This window comes from Hemiscyllium ocellatum, chromosome 7 (assembly GCF_020745735.1).
Source record: "Hemiscyllium ocellatum isolate sHemOce1 chromosome 7, sHemOce1.pat.X.cur, whole genome shotgun sequence".
Classification (NCBI taxonomy): Eukaryota; Metazoa; Chordata; class Chondrichthyes; order Orectolobiformes; family Hemiscylliidae; genus Hemiscyllium; species Hemiscyllium ocellatum.
Genome location: NC_083407.1, coordinates 64,086,221 through 64,104,724, shown reverse-complemented (window position 1 = coordinate 64,104,724; position 18,504 = coordinate 64,086,221).

The following is an 18,504-nucleotide window of genomic DNA, read 5'->3' as shown; positions in this document are numbered from 1 at the left end:
TTATTCTGTTCTTTGTGTTTCATTGTATAATTTTGTGAAATATTTTTATCTGTTTTAAAATCTAGTGGTCAACCTAACTAACTTAATGCAGGTAATCTTCACTGTACACTTACCAAAACAAATTGCAAAGTTATGGTCTGAGGCTGCCTGCTGAGGAATGTTTTATGTGGTCTGATTTAGTCCATAACACAGTGACTGTGGTCTATCGCATGTCTCCTCGGGAATTTCCTTGTTTTCAAAACAGGCAGAGATAGACCACATGAATCTTGTTTTGGATTGAATCTTCAAACAAAGTTAGAATTGTAATGGAACAAGCAAAGAACAGCAAGTATTTTTATTGCAGTTTTTAGCAATTTGGACAATAGAGATGAATAAATAGTGCCTCATGCTGTGTTTAACTAAGTTTAAATTATAAATATTCTTTTCCTTCCTTTTCAACGACTGTAGAAACATTTTACATCTTTGTAAGTCACAAGGAGACTGTCTATGAAGACACAAAATATTCTTCAGTGACAAAAACTGGCAGATTGAGAACTTGGTCTGAGACAGCAACTACAGTTTGATTAATTCCCTGTTCAACTTAATATGCTTTCAAACAGACACATACAGAACAAATTAGATTACATGCTGCTTATTTAAATTAATTGGATCACTGCTCCTTTAAACACCTACCCAGTGATTAATTGACAAATAATTGCAACACGGTTTTGAATTTGATTGCAAATGAAATTTATTTGCAAACATTCTGTCCCCTTTGATAGAATTAAAGAGGATCATATAGTGCTAAATATTCGTAAAAATGTTTGAAAGAAGATCTTTGAAATTAAACAAAATTTAAAGTCATGTAAAGTTCTGTTGACCATCTATGAAACTACTTTAAAGGCACTCTCTCATTGTCAGTATTTGTCATTAGGGATAGGTAATCTTACTCAAATATTTAAAGATACAGATTTGTCTGTACAGATGCCAATGGCAAGATTGCGGTAACCAATGTCCAAGTTTAACTTTGGTGGTGCAGAAACTACTTGCAACAATTATTCAGGACTAATGACAGAGTAGTTATGACAATGGCCAATGTGGGTTAATCATTGAAGGCTAACATGGATCTTTTAAAGAAAAAGTCAAGTTTAATTAATGCTGTTGATGTGGTGCATTTAGTTTTCCAAAAGACATTTGATATAATGCGACACAGCAGACTTGTTAACAAAGTTATAGCTCATGGAATGGAAGGAATAGTACCTATGAAATTGGCTGAGTATCAGGAGACAGAGAGTAGTGATGATTGGATGTTTTTTGCCTTGAGGGAGGGATTGTAGTGGTGTCAGTCTAGATCAGCCAGTCTTGGGGTAGCACGGTGGCTCAGTGGTTAGCACTGCTGCCTCACAGCACCAGGTTCCCAGGTTCGATTCCGGCCTCAGGTGACTGCCTGTGTAGCATTTGCACATTCTCCCTGTGTCTGTGTGGGTTTCCTCCCACAGCCCAAAGATATGCAGGTCAGGTGAGTTGACTATGCTAAGTTGCCCATAGTGTTAGGTGCATTAGTCAGGGGTAAATGGGTCTGGGTGGGTTACTCTTCAGAGGGTTAGTGTGGACTGGTTGGGCCAAAGGGCCTGTTTCCACACTGTAGGGAATCTAATCATTAATATATATCAGTGCTTTTCCTGATATATATTAATGATCTAGACCTCAGTGTGTAGGGGACAATTTTGAAGTTTGTGGATGATAAAACATGGAAGCAGATAAACTGTGAGGACGATAATGTATAATTTTAAAACTGAGCTGATTCATTTTGTACAAATAATACTGAGAGACAAAATAAAATAAAGGGGGCAAATTTAAAGGAGATGCATGAGTAGAGGAAAATGGGTGTATCTGTAGATAAGTCATTAAAGTTGGCAGGACTGCTCGTAAGGGTGGTTAATAAAGCATGCTATATACAGTGCTCCACTTTATTAATGACTCTCCTATGTCTGTCCATCGTCTACAAGCCACTAGTCAAGAATACTGACCACCTGCCTGGATGAGTGCAGTTCCAACAATACTCAAGAAACCTGACACCATCCAAGACAAAGCAGCCCACTCGATTGGCATCGCATTCACCGTTCACACTGAAAACCACCAAGCACTATGGCAGCAGTGTGTATCAAGATGAATGATTATGGCTCTTCTGACAGTACTTTCCAAATCTGTAACCTATACCACCAAAAGGGACATGAGTAGCAGATGCATAGGAAGACCACCAACTGCAAGTTGCTCTCCTTTTTAACTTGCAAATATATTGCCTCTCCTTCACTGTTGCTCGGTCAAAATCTTGGAACTCCCTTCCTAGTGGTAGATTTCCATACTCCCCAAAGATTGCAGTGATTCAAGAAAGTAGCTCACCACTTTCTCGAGGGCAATTACGAATGGGCAATAATTGCTGGACTTGCCAGCAATGCTCACATCTCATGAACAAACAAAATAAATGGGGCATAGAAAACCAGAGTAAAGAGTTTATGCTGATGTTGGATAAAGCACTAGTTTGGTCTTATGTGGAGCATTGTATCCAGTTTTGAGTGCTGCACTTTAGGAAGAAAGTGAAAGCATTTAGGAGAGTGTGGAAAACATTCAAAAGGAAGTTCGGTGATGAAGATAGACTGAAGAAGTTAGGTCTGTTTTCCTTGGAGAATACTGAGAGGATTGGCCTGAATAGATAGAACAAAACTATTCCCACTGGTGAAGGGATCAAGGACAAGATGGTGAAGGTTTAAAGTAAATGGTGGAAGAATCACAACAATATGAAAGAAAGCTTTTTCATGCGATAAGTGATTAAGGCTGACAGTGTGCTGTAGGCAAGTTCAATTGAGGCATTCTAAGGGTCATAGACTGTCATTGAATGAGACAGTGTGCAGGATAACAAGGAAAAGGCAGGAAAACAGCCCTGTGAAATGGTCACAGAGTTGGTGTAGACAAGATTAGTAGAATGACTTCTTCCTTTTCTAGCAATTTTTGATTCAGTGATTCTATGAAGTTTAATACTATCCGTGCGTGAGGAACACTAAATCTTCAAAAGGGCATAATTCCTTTTGTGAACTTAAAATAATGGTATGGATTTTCCGTTCGCCTTATTATGCATGGGGGTCCTGCAGATTTCGCATTGTAACAAAGGAAGTGCCCAGTAAATTGAAGATTCTACTCAGCAATTCCTGTATGCCAAGAAAGTGTGTACTGCAGATGCTGGAGATCGGTGTTGAGAGTGCGGCACTGGAAAAGCACAGCAGGTCAGGCAGCATCCAAGGAGGAGGAGAATCGACCTTTTGGGCAAAAACCCCAACTTATGCCTGAAACATAAATTCCTGTGCACCTGAAATCCTCCCAAAAACATCCATTTAAATTTGAGGCTTCAGATGGTTCCAATGGAATTAGCTAAAATAGTTTCTCAGCAAAAGTTAGGTTATTAGCTACAAAGTTGAACTTCTGACAAACCATTTAACAAATCCCATACTTGCTTCAAATACCAGCAACTATACTCCCTCAGACCCCTTACCCCCCAAGACCCTGAACTGACCTTTCCTGGTACCCTCTTCCTCTGCACCACATGACCCCCTCTTTCCAATCACAGGACCTAAATCCCCCTCCCCCACTGCCAGACCTGTACCCCCACTCTCCCCACTCCCCAGCCCTACTTTGCCTACTGCCCAACCACCCTTTCCTTCACCATTCAATATGTTCCCCTTTCCCTCTCCTTACCACCTTGCACCCTTCCTATCTTGAACCCTACTGCTCCATCTGGCACCCTACCCATCTGGCACCCTATGTATCTGAAGCTCTCGCTCTCCACCCCAGCACCTTATTCTCTGAGCACACTAACATTACGCTGGCCTTATATACTTGCCATTTGACAGCAGCTGTCAAAATGGACCTATAAATGTCAGAATAGGACAGTGACTGCTGTGAAAAGGTAGCATGATTTGTCTTCACTGATGCTATAAAAGAACTGTCACAATGGAATTCTGGCTCTATATTTCTGATAGAGTTTTATGCTGAACCTACAGAAATGCTAAACTCTCTTGTTTTTTTTAAAAAAAAGAATGGCCACAGTAACTTTTTGCATAAGGTTACCAGTGCTCATCAAAGCCATTAAAAACTGGTTCCATCAGTGGAAGCACAGCATTAATCTTTCTGGCCAATGGCCTTAAATCAACAATTCTATATTTGTTTCAGACTTCCAGCATTTGTAGTATCTTGCTTTTGAGGAAGAAAAATAACATCTTGCACAGAGTTTCCAACAAATTACACTGAAGTTACATGGTTAAACAATACAGACAGCATTTCTTTTCATTTGCATGAATCTTTAAGTGTGGAAATTTTATATCTCAACAGCAATTTTTGTTCAATCTATCATCAAAATGGTATACTTTGGCTAATTGCTGATCAATCAACATATAATTGGAGTCTCCTAATTTGTTAGATTTGTGTGTACATTTCATTATTTCATTTTCATTTCTTTATTGTTTTTGATATTCACGAGTCAACTTGGAAAACAATCCTCTCATTCATAATAAATAGCATGTCATAACAAAATCAATTTATATTTTTTGAAATCTATTATGATAATGTCCTCTGAGAGAGGTTTTGACACTCTGTTTCTTGCCAAGCTTATTTCTGAAATGTTTTCTGTTATTGTGAGAAATAGTAGTTGAAGAAATACTTTTATCATGTATAAGAATAATATATTTCATGGTTTATTACAAACCATCATTAGTTAATAATTCACAGGGGCTCATAAAAGAAACAAAGCTGCCTATCAGTGGAACACTATGAATTTCAGTTCACCTTGATGCAATTTTTTAAAAAATGTACTGTGTGCCTGCATGAGTCTCATTTAAACTCTGAGTAAACATATCATTGAAAACTCTTAATAAATTTAATCTCCTGGTAGGTCCAAGCATGATCCAAAGAAAAGAGAATGCAAATGATGAAATACTAAATTAATGATTATTTGACAGGTGACAGTGTAAATATTGCTCATCCATCCCTCTTTATTAAAATGCATTTGATTTAAATCCTGTTTTGCATGTTAGTGAACCTTAACTCTGTATAGAATTTTTTTTCCTTCCTTTAATGGATCTGAATACTTGATATTTCTAAGTAGTAAAGGCATTGGAAACTACAATAATTGAAAATCTACATAATTTTCACTAGGGGACTCCACCAATCTAAATAAAAATATTAAGAAGTGAGCTTGTTGATGTTATACCATCGATGAATTAAAATAAAGATGTTTACCTTACTTTGAAAATAATGTCACTTCAGCTACATTCTGATCAACATATTCTCTTCTTTGCTTTTTAGGGTTAAACATAGCAAAGATTTTAAGAGGGCTACAGAACTACAACTTGAACCCACGATATGCTGAGTAACACAATACTGACAATACGGACACAAATACATTGACAAAAGAAGTAAACTAATTTCAATCTAGATTTTATGTGATAAAGAATTAGATTTGTAACAACTAAAATTGTTCATTGCATATGACAGACTTGGTTAGATTAAAACTTTATGGTTGATCTAATGGAATAGTTTGATTTTCCATGATCTATTAAGGTTTTAATGTAAAGATACCATTAAAAAGTAAGTTAATTTACTTAGCTTTTCATTTAAACACATTATTGTATTTGAAGGTAGAGTTCCTGAAAGTACTTTATTCAAATGTTCTGAACGAGTTCTGGATTATTAATAAAGAAGACACCTAATTTCTGCAACATGATTCTGTGGATATATTTAAAATGTTTTAACATTGACATAAAATAAGTCTAAGGTTCACAATTTCTTAAGCAATCCATTAGTTTGGATGAAATTTATGTTGCATTTTCTGTGTTTGCACTCTCAAATGCAAATTATTATTAGCATGCAAATTATATATACATTTCTGTGATTTAGTTATAAATCCTCATCATATATTGAACATTAAATGTGGCTTAATCAAGTTCATATGATTAATTACATTAGGGTGATTCATATAGATCTGAGTATTTTACAGCTTATGTTGCTGAAATAATTATACTAAAAACAATGTTTTCAAGTTTAAAACACAACATTTTCATAAATTCTGCTTACGTAGATAGCCATCTTATAAGAAATTCTGTTTAAAACATGGATCATTACATCAGTCTGGAAATTACTTTCACGCAAGATTTACATGTTTATTGTTGTCAAAAGGTATCAATGAAATAAAGTCACCTTCACTGGGACTGAAAATTGCAATGAATGTTTTGTCTTTAACTGATGAAAATTGATTAAATTGGTGACAACTGCATTGTTACACTATTCACAAAGTGAACAAGATGTTGTAAGAATTTTGCATGATTCATTATAAAATTTTTTTAGAAAAGGCAATACTTGCACATGCAATTTCTTAGTAAGAAATACAAACTGAAGGCTAATTTTCTCTCACAATCAGCTAAATGTCAATTTAGGGGGGTTCATGGAGGATCTGCCTTTGTAAGCTCTGGTGACTTTCCTCGTGTAATTTTATTCTGCTCACCTCATTAAATATATGTCACATATAAAACCACACTGCACCTGCACTATGTTTTGTTCAGCAACAGTGAAATGATTGTTCATGCCAGGACTATCCAGCATTCATGTGGTAGTTACTATATTTAAACTCTAGCTGTGCACTACATTAGATGCTGCTAGCTTAATCTGAAGTAGCTACCCAGGCCAGCGTAGTATCCAGGGTCTGGGGGAAGGCGTAGCAATGCCGGAAGGTGGTTAGTGACCGTCTATGTTCCAAGGGTAAGTGTCACCACCTTCTCTCAGCTACCCACACTCACTCTAACTCTGCCTATGCATCCATGTCCACCAAAGCTATGGTCTACCACTCTCAATATTGCATGCAGCATCTTCCCTCACTTGCTCACATCAGCCCATTCCCCCCCCCCACCCCCACCAAATACTAACCTCTTCCTGCCCTCTGTGGTTTGTACTCCTTCATTTGAAACGCCTCACCACCTTTCTTGACTCATCAAGAACCAATCCCTGACTGACCATAGAGCCCTGTAGTATTGGGCATAATAATGATATTTTCAGACCATACCATTAAGGGTTCATTGTCAAGGGATATGGCAATGATCAATTGAAATAAAGTGGAAAAACACATGAACAAGGCCTGTTTTGGCTTGGAGGTAATCGCAAAACCTGGATTGTGTTTGGGAAACATTCTTTTATGTCATTAACATGGAGCCACCCGGACATCTTTCAAATTGTTTTCTGCACAATGGAATGTCTGGAAGAGTACTAAAGGTATTATGAAGTGAAGATTCAGAACGTAATCTTCGATTCAGAACTGTACTTATATGAGGGACTTTGCCCCACTGATTGGTCTTTTCACCATTGGGCTGGGGCTCGCGAGACTAATGCCATGGAAGCTGAGATAGAGCTCTGAGTGCTACTGTCGCCAAAGTCCCCAGTGGATACAAGGCAGTGTGCGACTCTCTTGTTTATATAAACATTTTGAACTTTAAGGTAAGAGATTAATTCATTAGTTTGCATTTGTCTCTAACATATATTCAGTAGATTAAGCGAATAGGTTTGCTTCATATTAGTGCACATGCTTTCTTGTAATCATTTTGATCAGACTTTAAAGAACCACTAGGTACTTGCAGCCAAGTAGTACAATCCCTTTTGCCTGTTCATTATGCTAAACATGACAAGTCACCTGGCTACCAGATTGCATTACCAGGCAAGGCATAGATACTATGAACATTCAAGTAGGCACAAAGTAATGGAGCCCAGGGAAAGCAAGTTAAGAGCCGTGGGATGCTCCCTGTTCTGATACCTGAAATTACTGTCAGTCTCTGCACACAAAGTGACCTGCCAAACTTTTATTTTGAGAATTGTTGCCATCTAGTTTCTCTACTGCCTGGGAGAATAGAAATCTACACATAACTGAGGCAAGACTGGGTAATAGTGGGGTTTTAATGCGTACGAGTAGGTCCCCTGTTGTTCAGTCGCAAGATTCTCATCTAGCCATTAAAACCTAGATGTAAAATTGACATTTTTCTTGACATAGAGTCCTGGAGTCCTATAGTACAGAGACAGGCTCTTTGGCCCAAACTGGTCCATGCCGACCAAAATGTCCATCCACACTAACCCCATTCCCTTGCACTTGGCCCATATCTTTCTAAAATGTAAAAACAATGACTGCAGGTGCTGGAAACCAGATTCTGGATTAGTGGTGCTGGAAAAGCACAGCAGTTCAGGCAGCATCCGAAGAGTTGCTCCTACAATGCTGCCTGAATTGCTGTGCTTTTCCAGCACCACTAATCCATATCTTTCTAAACCTTTCCGATCCACATATTTGCTCAAATGCTTTTTAGATCTTGTCAATGTACCTGCCTCAACTGCTCCACGTCCAAATGTGTACCACCCTCTGTAAAAAAATTAAAGTTGCTCCTCAGGTTCCCATTTATTCTTTCCCCTCTTATCTTCAACTGGTGCCCTGTAGTCATCCATTTCCCAACCCTGGGAAAAAAAGACAGTGCATTCACCCTATCCATGCCTCTCATGATCTTATATACTTTTAAAAAATCTTCCCTCAATCTCCTATGCTCTAAAGAAAAAAGTCCTTGCTTGTCCAACCTCTCCCTATAACTCAGTCCCTTGAATCCAGGCAGCATCCTTGTAAATGTCTTCTGCACTCTTTCCAGTTTAACAACATTCTTTCAATCGCAAGGTGACCAAAACTAAACACAATACTCCAAGTGTGGCCTCACTAATGTCCTGGATTAGTGGTGCTGGAAGAGCACAGCAGTTCAGGCAGCATCCAAAGTGGAGCGAAATCGATGTTTCGGGCAAAAGGCCTTCATCAGGAATAAAGGCAGTGAGCCTGAAGCATGGAGAGATAAGCTGAAGGAGGGTGGGGTCTTTTTGGAGGTGGTGGAAATGTCGGCGGATGATTTAGTTTCCACCCTACAAACCATCGCATAAACCAAATCATCCACCGACATTTCTGTCACCTCCAAAAAGACCCCACCACCAGAGATATATTTCCCTCCCCACCCCTTTCCGCCCCCCGCAAAGACCGTTCCCTCTGTGACTACCTGGTCAGGTCCTCGCCCCCCCCCCCCTACAACCCACCGTCCCATCCTGGCACTTTCCTCTGCCACCACAGGAACTGTGCCCATACCTCCTCCCTCACCACTATCCAAGGCCCTAAAGGAGCCTTCCACATCCATCAAAGTTTTAGCTGCACATCCACCAATATCATTTATTGTATCCATTACTCCCGATGTGGTCTCCTCTACATTACGGAGACTGGGCGCCTCCTAGCAGAGCGCTTTAGGGAACACCTCCGGGACACCCACACCAATCAACCACACTGCCCCGTGGCCCAACATTTCAACTCCCCCTCCCACTCTGCCGAAGACATGGAGTCCTGGGCCTCCTTCACCACCACTCCCTCACCACCAGATGCTTGGAGGAAGAACACCTCATTTTCCGCCTCAGAACACTTCAACCCCAGGGCATCAATGTGGACTTCAACAGTTTCCTCATTTCCCCTTCCCCCACCTCACCCTAGTTCCAAACTTACAGCTCAGCACTGTCCCCATGACTTGTCCGGACTTGTCCTATCTGCCTATCTTCTTTTCCACCTATCCACTCCACCCTCTCCTCCTTGACCTTCATCCCCTCCCCCACTCACCCATGCTACTTTCTCCCCAGCCCCACCCTCCCCTAGCTTATCTCTCCATGCTTCAGGCTCACTGCCTTTATTCCTGATGAAGGGCTTTTGCCTGAAACGTCGATTTTGCTGCACTTTCGATGCTGCCTGAACTGCTGTGCTCTTCCAGCACCACTAATCCAGAATCTGGTTCCCAGCATCTGCAGTCATTGTTATAACCTCACTTATGTCCTGTACAACTGCAAAGTAACTTCCCAACTTCGATACTCAATGCCATGATTGGTGAAGGCCTGCATTTCAAAATCCCTCTTCATTGCTCTGTCTATCTTTAACTCAACTTTCAGAGAACTGTGCACCTGAACTCCAAGGTCCGTCAGTTCCATTACACTCCTTACAGCCCTACCATTCACCATGAAACTCCTACCTTGATTTGACTTACCAAAATGCAACACCTCACACTTAGATATGTTAAACTCCATTTGTCATTTCTCGGCCCACTTTTCAAGCTCATCAAGTTCCTGCTGCAATTTCTGATAATGTTCCTCACTATCCATGATAGCACCTATTTTAGTGTCATCTGCAAACTTATTAATCTTGCCTTTTACATTCTCATTGAAATCATTGACATAGATGACAAACAGCAAGGGACCCACCATCGACCCTTGAGGCACTCCACTAATTACAGGCTTTCAACCCGACAAGCTTCCTTTCACTATTATCCTCTGCTTCCTACCATCAAGCCATTTGTGTATCCAATTTGCTAGCTCTCTCTGGATTCCATGAGATCTAACCTTCCAGAACAGCTCACCATGTGGAACTTAACCCTAACCCTATCGAAGGCCTTAATGAAATCCATTTAGACTACGTATACCACCCTGTAACCATCAATCTTCTTGATCACTTAGAGTCATAGAGTCATAGAGATGTACAACACGGGGAAACAGACCCTTCGGTCCGACTTGTCCATGCCAACCAGATACCATAACCTAATCTAGTCCCATTTGCCAGCAATTGGCCCATTTCCCTCCAAACCCTTCCTTTTCAGATACGCACCCAAATGCCACTTAAATGTTGCAATTGTACCAGCCTCCACCACTTCATCTGGCAGCTCATTCCATACATGCACCACCCTCTGCATGAAAAGGTTGCCCCTTAGGTCCCTCTTATATCTTTCCCCTCTCACTCTGAACCTATACCCTCTAGTTCTGGAAGCACCCACCCTACATTGTCTATGTACCCTATTCATGCCCCTCATGATTTTATAAACCTCTATAAGGTCACACCCTCAGCCTCCAATGCTCCAGGGAAAACAGCCCCAGCCTATTCACCCTCTCCCTATAAATCAAATCGTCCAACCCTGGCAACATCCTTGTAAATCTTTTCTGAACCTTTTCAAATTTCACAATATCCTTCCAGTAGCAGGGAGATCAGAATTGCACCAAATATTATAAAAGTGGCCTTACCAATGTCCTGTACAGTTGCAACATGACTTTTCAACTCTTATACTCAATGCTCTGACCAAAAGCACACCAAATCCAAATGTCTTCTTCACTATCCTATCTACCTGTGACTCTACTTTCAAGGAACTATGAGCCTGCATCCAAGGTCTCTTTGTTCAGCAACTCTCCCCAGGACCTTATCATTAAGAGTATGAGTCCTGCTCTGATTTTCTTTTCCAAAATACAAAGAACTGTAACAAATTTGAGAGGCATGATCTCCCACACAAAAAGCCATGCTGACTACTCCTAATCAAACCCTGTCTTTCCGAATGCATGTATATTGTATCCCTCAGAATCTTTTCAAGTAACTTACCTACCACAAATGTTAGGCTTAAGGCCATAACAAATAGCACCAGGAGGAAGACATTTAGCTCTGCCATTCAATAAGACCATAGCTGATTTTCTACTTTATCATAATTTTCCTGCACTTTTCCTGGGATATGGACTCCAGAGTCTAATGTTAGGCATACAAGCAACTTGTCCTGTCCAGCAGACCTGGTTTTAACTGATCAGCATCTCAATGTTGGACAGGTTTGCAGGAGGATGCTGCTGTTGGATGACCATTCTTGCCGCTGGATTTAGAGGATTTTGTGAAGACATCACTGAAAGTAAATTTGCAGTGCTTTGAGGTGTCATTATCATTTGAACCTTGATGAGATACAACCCTTAATCTATGCTTCTTGAATCTATAGAATTCTAACCTCATTTGTCTATGTTAATAACTAAAATTGTAACTAATTAATCTTTGCCTTGGGCAGCTGGGTCATGATCCTATTGCTACTCAGTGGGAAAAGAGATGTGAGGGCTGGTCATCAGTCACCTGATTAATACGTGTGTCACTGGGTCTTTTGAATGCATTGGATGCAAATATTTGAAGATAATGGTGACCTTGATTGAATGTTGCCAACACTGTACATTAGTTTCCTGTTGGCTGCAGATATCTTTGTAGTAGATGGTAAAATTCTTCAAGTGGATCCTTGTTGACCCAGTAGAGGTGGATGAAGTTCCACTTAGTCATTAGGAAACATAGCAAGGACCAAAGATGTAGTTGGTGCATTATGATAAGCAACATAGCTGTCTACTGATTGTCCTGCCATGTCTCCTTTCCTATTGTACCACTTCAATCCTAAAATACTGCATTTGAGGCACATCCAAATCAACCCTCAGTGTAAGCTTTGATTTCAGTTGTTCCCTGCCTCTGCACTCTGATGCTTGACCTCTTCTGAAAATTGATATCAAACAACTTTTCTAAAAAAGTATTTTTATTGAAAAGATTTATTTTTTAAAAAATTAAAAAATTGCAATATTATAACAACAATAAAACAACAACCAAACTACTCTATATAAAATAAAACAACAACACAAATAGAACAAAACTGTACTCATGTACAAGACAAATAAATAACACCATTCAGTGCCACAAAACAATAGCTTTGACAATGTTAAATATTACACCTGAATTTATTCAAAATTCTTCTTGGGACAGCAAGTTCACTAAACCAAATTATCATGGCTATACAAAGGCCCGTATTAAAATGGCAGACAAATCCGTTTCCAGGTAACCCAAAAAGGACTGCCATGTCTTATAAACATTTTCAGTTTTTTGGGGCACCATATTTGTGAGAAAGTCCAGGGGAATGTGTTCCATGATTAGCTTGCGCCAACCCAATAGACCCGGCGTGTTTTCAGATACCAAACACATCAAAATGTTTTTCCCCCACACAAAAAGTAAGGATATTAAAATGTTTTCTCCTATGTGTATGTGGAGAAGATAAATTGGGCAGGCCCAAGAGAAGAGAGACCAGGTCCATCTTAACTTTGGTCCCCAAGACCCTCTCTATTGTTGCTGCCACAGCACTCCAGTACATACAAAGCCTATGGCAAGACCACAGACAGTGGGTGAAAGTACCAGTACTTATTTTACACTTGGGACCCATTGAAGATACTCCCACCTGAAATTTCAAGAGATGATCTGGGGCCAGTTGGTCCCTCTGAAGAATCTTCAAGTGCATGGCATGGGACCTATTACAAATCAAAATGTCTTTTGCATTCTCACAAATATCCTCCCATACCTCAGAAAAGATTGCAACTCCTAACTCTTTCTCCCAAAGCTCACATAATTTGGAGATGCCGTTGTTGGACTGGGATGTACAAAGTTAAAAATCACACAGCGCCAGGCCAACAGGTTTAATTGGAAGCATTAGCTTTCAGAGCAACACGCCTTCATCAGGCGGTTGATGGCGCAGCACTAGCTTTCTTTTTAACTTTAACTTTGTAAACCTCACATAATCACTCCATCTCATCTGAGGGACCAACCCCCACCCCAACAAATGATAAAGAGTATTCACTGAGAGAGTGCTCTCGGCATGAAACATCCTCTTCTCTGCATCAGATCTGTAGAAGTCGGTCAAAAGCGTAGTTTCTTTTTGGATAAAATCTCTAATCTGGAAGAAACAAAAAAGGTATCTGCTAGATAGTGTGTACTTATGGATTATTTGGTCAAAAGACATCATTATTTCCCCCTCAAATAAATCACCCAAAGAGGAAACTCCTCTGGTTGTCCAGAGTTTAAATCCAGAGTCCACTGTCCGTGGCTGGAAACCCAGCATATCAACTATAGGGGTAAGAAAAGATGTTTTAGACATATTACCCTCACTCTATGGCATTTCCCTCCACACCTTGACAGTATTAATAACTATTGGATTATAGCAACATTCTGCAACTATCCTCATTTTATCTAGAAGTAGCAAGCTAATAAGTGGACATTTTTCCTGGGAGGCTTGAATATCCAACCATATTGACACCGGGTCCCCACAGGCCCAGTCAAAAGATAAAAGGGAGCTTAATTGATATCGTTTAATATCCAGGAGGTCCACTCCCCCCAACCCTTGGTGCAATTGTAATTTCGCGAGTTTAATAAGGAGTTGCCTATAAGTCTCCGAAACACTTGCCTGGGAAAAATCAAAGGGAGCATCTGTGTAGGGTATTGCAAACAAGGAAGCACATTCATTTTAATAAGAGCTACTTGACCTAACCAAGATATCGGAAAGGCCTCCCATCTTTGAAGATCTTGTTTAATCTTGTCAAACAAGTGGACGAAATTAGCCTTAAATAGCTGATTGAAGACAGGAGTAACAAAAAGGCCAAGATACAGCAAGTATTCCCCTAAGACCCCCATAGGCATAGCCTCCAATTTTAAAAAATTAATCTTGTAACGTGAAAAACAGCCAAATGAAATGATATACTGTATCAAATGGGGCACAGACACTGCTGGATTCTAACGAAAAATAAGAACGACATCTGCATTTAATGTGATCTTATGTGCCTTTGATTCCACTTCTGGAGCAGCTATGTTAGGATCCCTATGAACAGCTACTGTCACGGCTCAATCACAACATCAGCAGTAGAGGTGAAAGGGGACAACCTTGCCGACTGCCACTACAAATGTTAAAATTACTAGATCTTACATCATTGGTGAGAGTCACAGCCAGAGGATCACTATAAAGGACCCTTACCCACCTAGTAAAGACATCACTGAGACCAAACCGTTCCAGGGTATAGAAAAGATATGGCCACTCCACTCAATCAAATGCCTTCTCTGCATATAAAAAAACATTTCCTTGAACCGATTACTGCCGACACGCTTAAATCATAATGTGTATCCTCCTAACATTGTTCGAGGATCTGCAGCCCTTAACAAAATCCATCTGGTCCTCTTTGCAGCCCTTAACAAAATCCATCTGGTCATCTTTGACAATGGAAGGCAACACCGTTTCCAGCTTTAATGCATGAGTCTTGGACAGAATTTCAAAATCAGAATTTAAAAGCAAGATGGGTCTGTAAGAAGCACATTGCCTTGCTGCCTTCAATCGTGCCTTGAGCAGGTGCTGCTGCTTGCCCTTCTGTCACTTCCAACTGTCCCTTCTATCCCTCCACCATAAGTCTCCCAGAGAATAGACAGATTACTTGGCGTATCCAAATTGATGGATTTAAATTCATTAGAGAAGTATTCAATGAACTTATTTTCTTTGAGAAAAAAGGGATCCATTCACCAATTCCATGAACCTGTTACTTAATCTCAACCATTAAATATGCTGCTGCATGATCGAAGATGGCAATATTCCCAACTGTGCAGGATATCACCGAATCCAAAAAAGTCATGGGGGTTAGGAAAAGGCCAATCTTTGCATGGTACTTATGTGGATTAGAAAGAAATTAAAGTAGGGTGGAGACGTCTCCAAACATCCACCAGATTCAGTTCCTGACATAAATCAACTAGCTGCTGAGATTGTGGATTTAGTTTTGGGGGGACCTTTGGGCATTCGTTCCACCATAGGGTCCATAAGGCAGTTAGAACTACCCCCCTCCTCACCCCATAATGATATGCGGCATTCCAAGGCCCAGCAATTTAGAAAATGCATCAATCAAAAATTTAAGAGGGTTTTTTTTAGATTAGACTTACAGTGTGGAAACAGGCCCTTCGGCCCAACAAGTCCACACCGACCCGCCGAAGCGCAACCCACCCATACCCCTAACCTAACACTACGGGCAATTTAGCTTGGCCAATTCACCTGACCCGCACATCTTTGGACTGTGGGAGGAAACCGGAGCACCCGGAGGAAACCCACGCAGACACAGGGAGAACGTGCAAACTCCACACAGTCAGTCGCCTGAGTCGGGAATTGAACCCGGGTCTACAGGCGCTGTGAGGCAGCAGTGCTAACCACTGTGCCACCGTGCCGCCCACTTGTGCCACCGTGCCGCCCACTTTGTTGGGAGATAATAAACATTCAAAATACCATACTCTTCACCGTATATTGAGGCTTTCAGAATTATGAAATACCCAAACTCATCTTTAATATGATGTATTAACTTAAATGGGAGATTCTTCTGGACAAATATGGCCACTCCCCTACTTTTAGTATTGAAGAATGAAAAAAAACACCCAATTGAACCCACCCTGCTATAACTTCAAGATGTTCCTTATCATCAAGGTGAGTCTCCTGCAAGAGGGCAATATCCATGTTCTCCTTTTTAAGATTCAACAGGACCTTTTCCCTCTTGACTGGTGAATGACTCCCCTTAATGTTCCAGGTGCACCATTTAAGAATGCAATTAGCCATGACCCTCTACAACAACGTTTGGACTCCCAAGAGAAAGACTTTGACTTAAAAATTGCTGAGCATCAATAAAAACAGACTCATGGAGTTTAAAATCTACATGCACTATAATTACTATACCTAACAGATTATTGAACATTCAAAAACCACAACTACAGAAAAACTAGGTTACCTCAGATTACAACAGGATCTTGACCAGATGGGCCAATGGGCCAAGAAGTGGCAGATGGAGTTTAATTCAGATAAATGCGAGGTGCTGCATTTTGGGAAAGCAAATCTTAGCACGACTTACATACTTCATGGTAAGGTCCTAGGGAGTGTTGCTGAACAAAGAGACCTTGGAGTGCAGGTTCATAGCTCCTTGAAAGTGGAGTTGCAGGTAGTTAGGATAGTGAAGAAAGCGTTTGGTATGCTTTCTTTTATTGGTCAGAGTATTGAGTACAGGAGTTGGGAGGTCATGTTGCAGCTGTACAGGACATTGATTAGGCCACTGTTGGAATATTGTGTGCAATTCCGGTCTCCTTCCTATCAGAAATATGTTGTGAAGCTTGAAAGGGTTCAGAAAAGATTTACAAGGATGTTGCCAGGGTTGGAGGATTTGAGCTATAGGGAGAGGCTGAACAGGCTGGGGTTGTTTTCCCTGGAGCGTCGGAGGCTGAGGGGTGACCTTATAGAGGTTTACAAAATTATGAGGGGCATGGATAGGGTAAATAGGTAAAGTATTTTCCCTGGGGAGGGGGAGTCCAGAACTAGAGGACATAGGTTTAGGGTGAGAAGGGAAAGATATAAAAGAGACCTACAGGGCAACTTTTTCACGTAGAGGGTGGTATGTGTCTGGAATGAGCTGCCAGAGGAAGTGGTGGAGGCTAGTTCAATTGCAACATTTAAAAGGCATTTGGATGGGTATAGGAATAGGAAAGGTTTGGAGGAATATGAGCTGGCAGGTGCTGGCAGGTGGGACTAGATTGGGTTGGGATATCTGGTCAGCATGGACAGGTTGGACCGAAGGGTCTGTTTCCATGCTGTACATCTCTATGACCCTATGACTCTAATTCAAGTACAAAACACAAAATGCACGTAATGGGGGCCCCTATCCCTGCCCACAGGGGGTGCTTACACCTCCCACATACACCTCCATTCCTCCGTCCAGCTTGAGCTGCAACCCAAAGTCAAGGAAAAAAAAAAGGGAAAAAAGGCTAATATTAACAAATGCATATAAAAAGGTGAGCACTCTGCCCACCTCCAACTATACATTAACACCAATTAACATCGGAAGAAAAATCCAATAACACTTACTTTAAGAAAAAGAAAGAAGTACGAAAGCAAAGGACAAAACTTATCCTTTAGTCCATCCAGTCTATTTTAAAGTGTTCAGAAAGTGTTTTGCTTTTTCCAATGAATCAAATGATCGTACAGACCTGTCATGAGTAACATGAAGCACCGTCGGATATCTTACAGAGTAATGAATCCTAAGGTCCCTCAGTTTTCTCTTAACCTCATTAACTTCCTTTTATGCATCATGGCCGCAGAAAAGTAAGGAAGGACATTATCTTGGATCCCTTGTAAATCAAGGCCTGTGGATCCTTCCCCAGCATGCCTAATGCTTCCATAAATCTTTGCTAGTCCCTGTAGCATTGGAATCGCACGAGGATCGGAGTGGGGGCTGAACCGAGCCTGCATACCACAACCCATGGAACTCTGTCAACCTTCACCCGGCCCACCTCAGCATCCCAACCAAGAAAATGTGGCAACCAGTCTTCAAAAAAACATGCTGGCTACCTGTCTTCCGCTCCACCCAGCAGCCCAATGACATGGATATTCTCTCTCCTACATCCATTTTCGAGGTCGTTGACCTCTTCAGTTCAGGCCAGGACCTGTTTCTCGAGGGTCTGGATCCACTCCGTCAAGGACTCGATTACGGTCTCCGACGTTGCAGTCCACTACTCGATCTCTTCCATCTGCTTTACGAATCCTTCAAGCTTCTTCTCATGCACATGCATTCTGGCCAAAATTGGTTCCAGATGAGTTGATCAATGCCGCAATCATCTCCCGGAGCCTCACTATTTCTACAGCCACAGTCTGTTGGGTAGGTGATTTCAACGGAGTTGCAGAGGAAGCTGCAGTTGCAGTCGAAGCTGCAGGCATGCCCAATACCATCAGCAAATGTCCTGTGTGTAGGGATTAAGTTGAACTTTTCCCTTTAGTCATCCTCGCT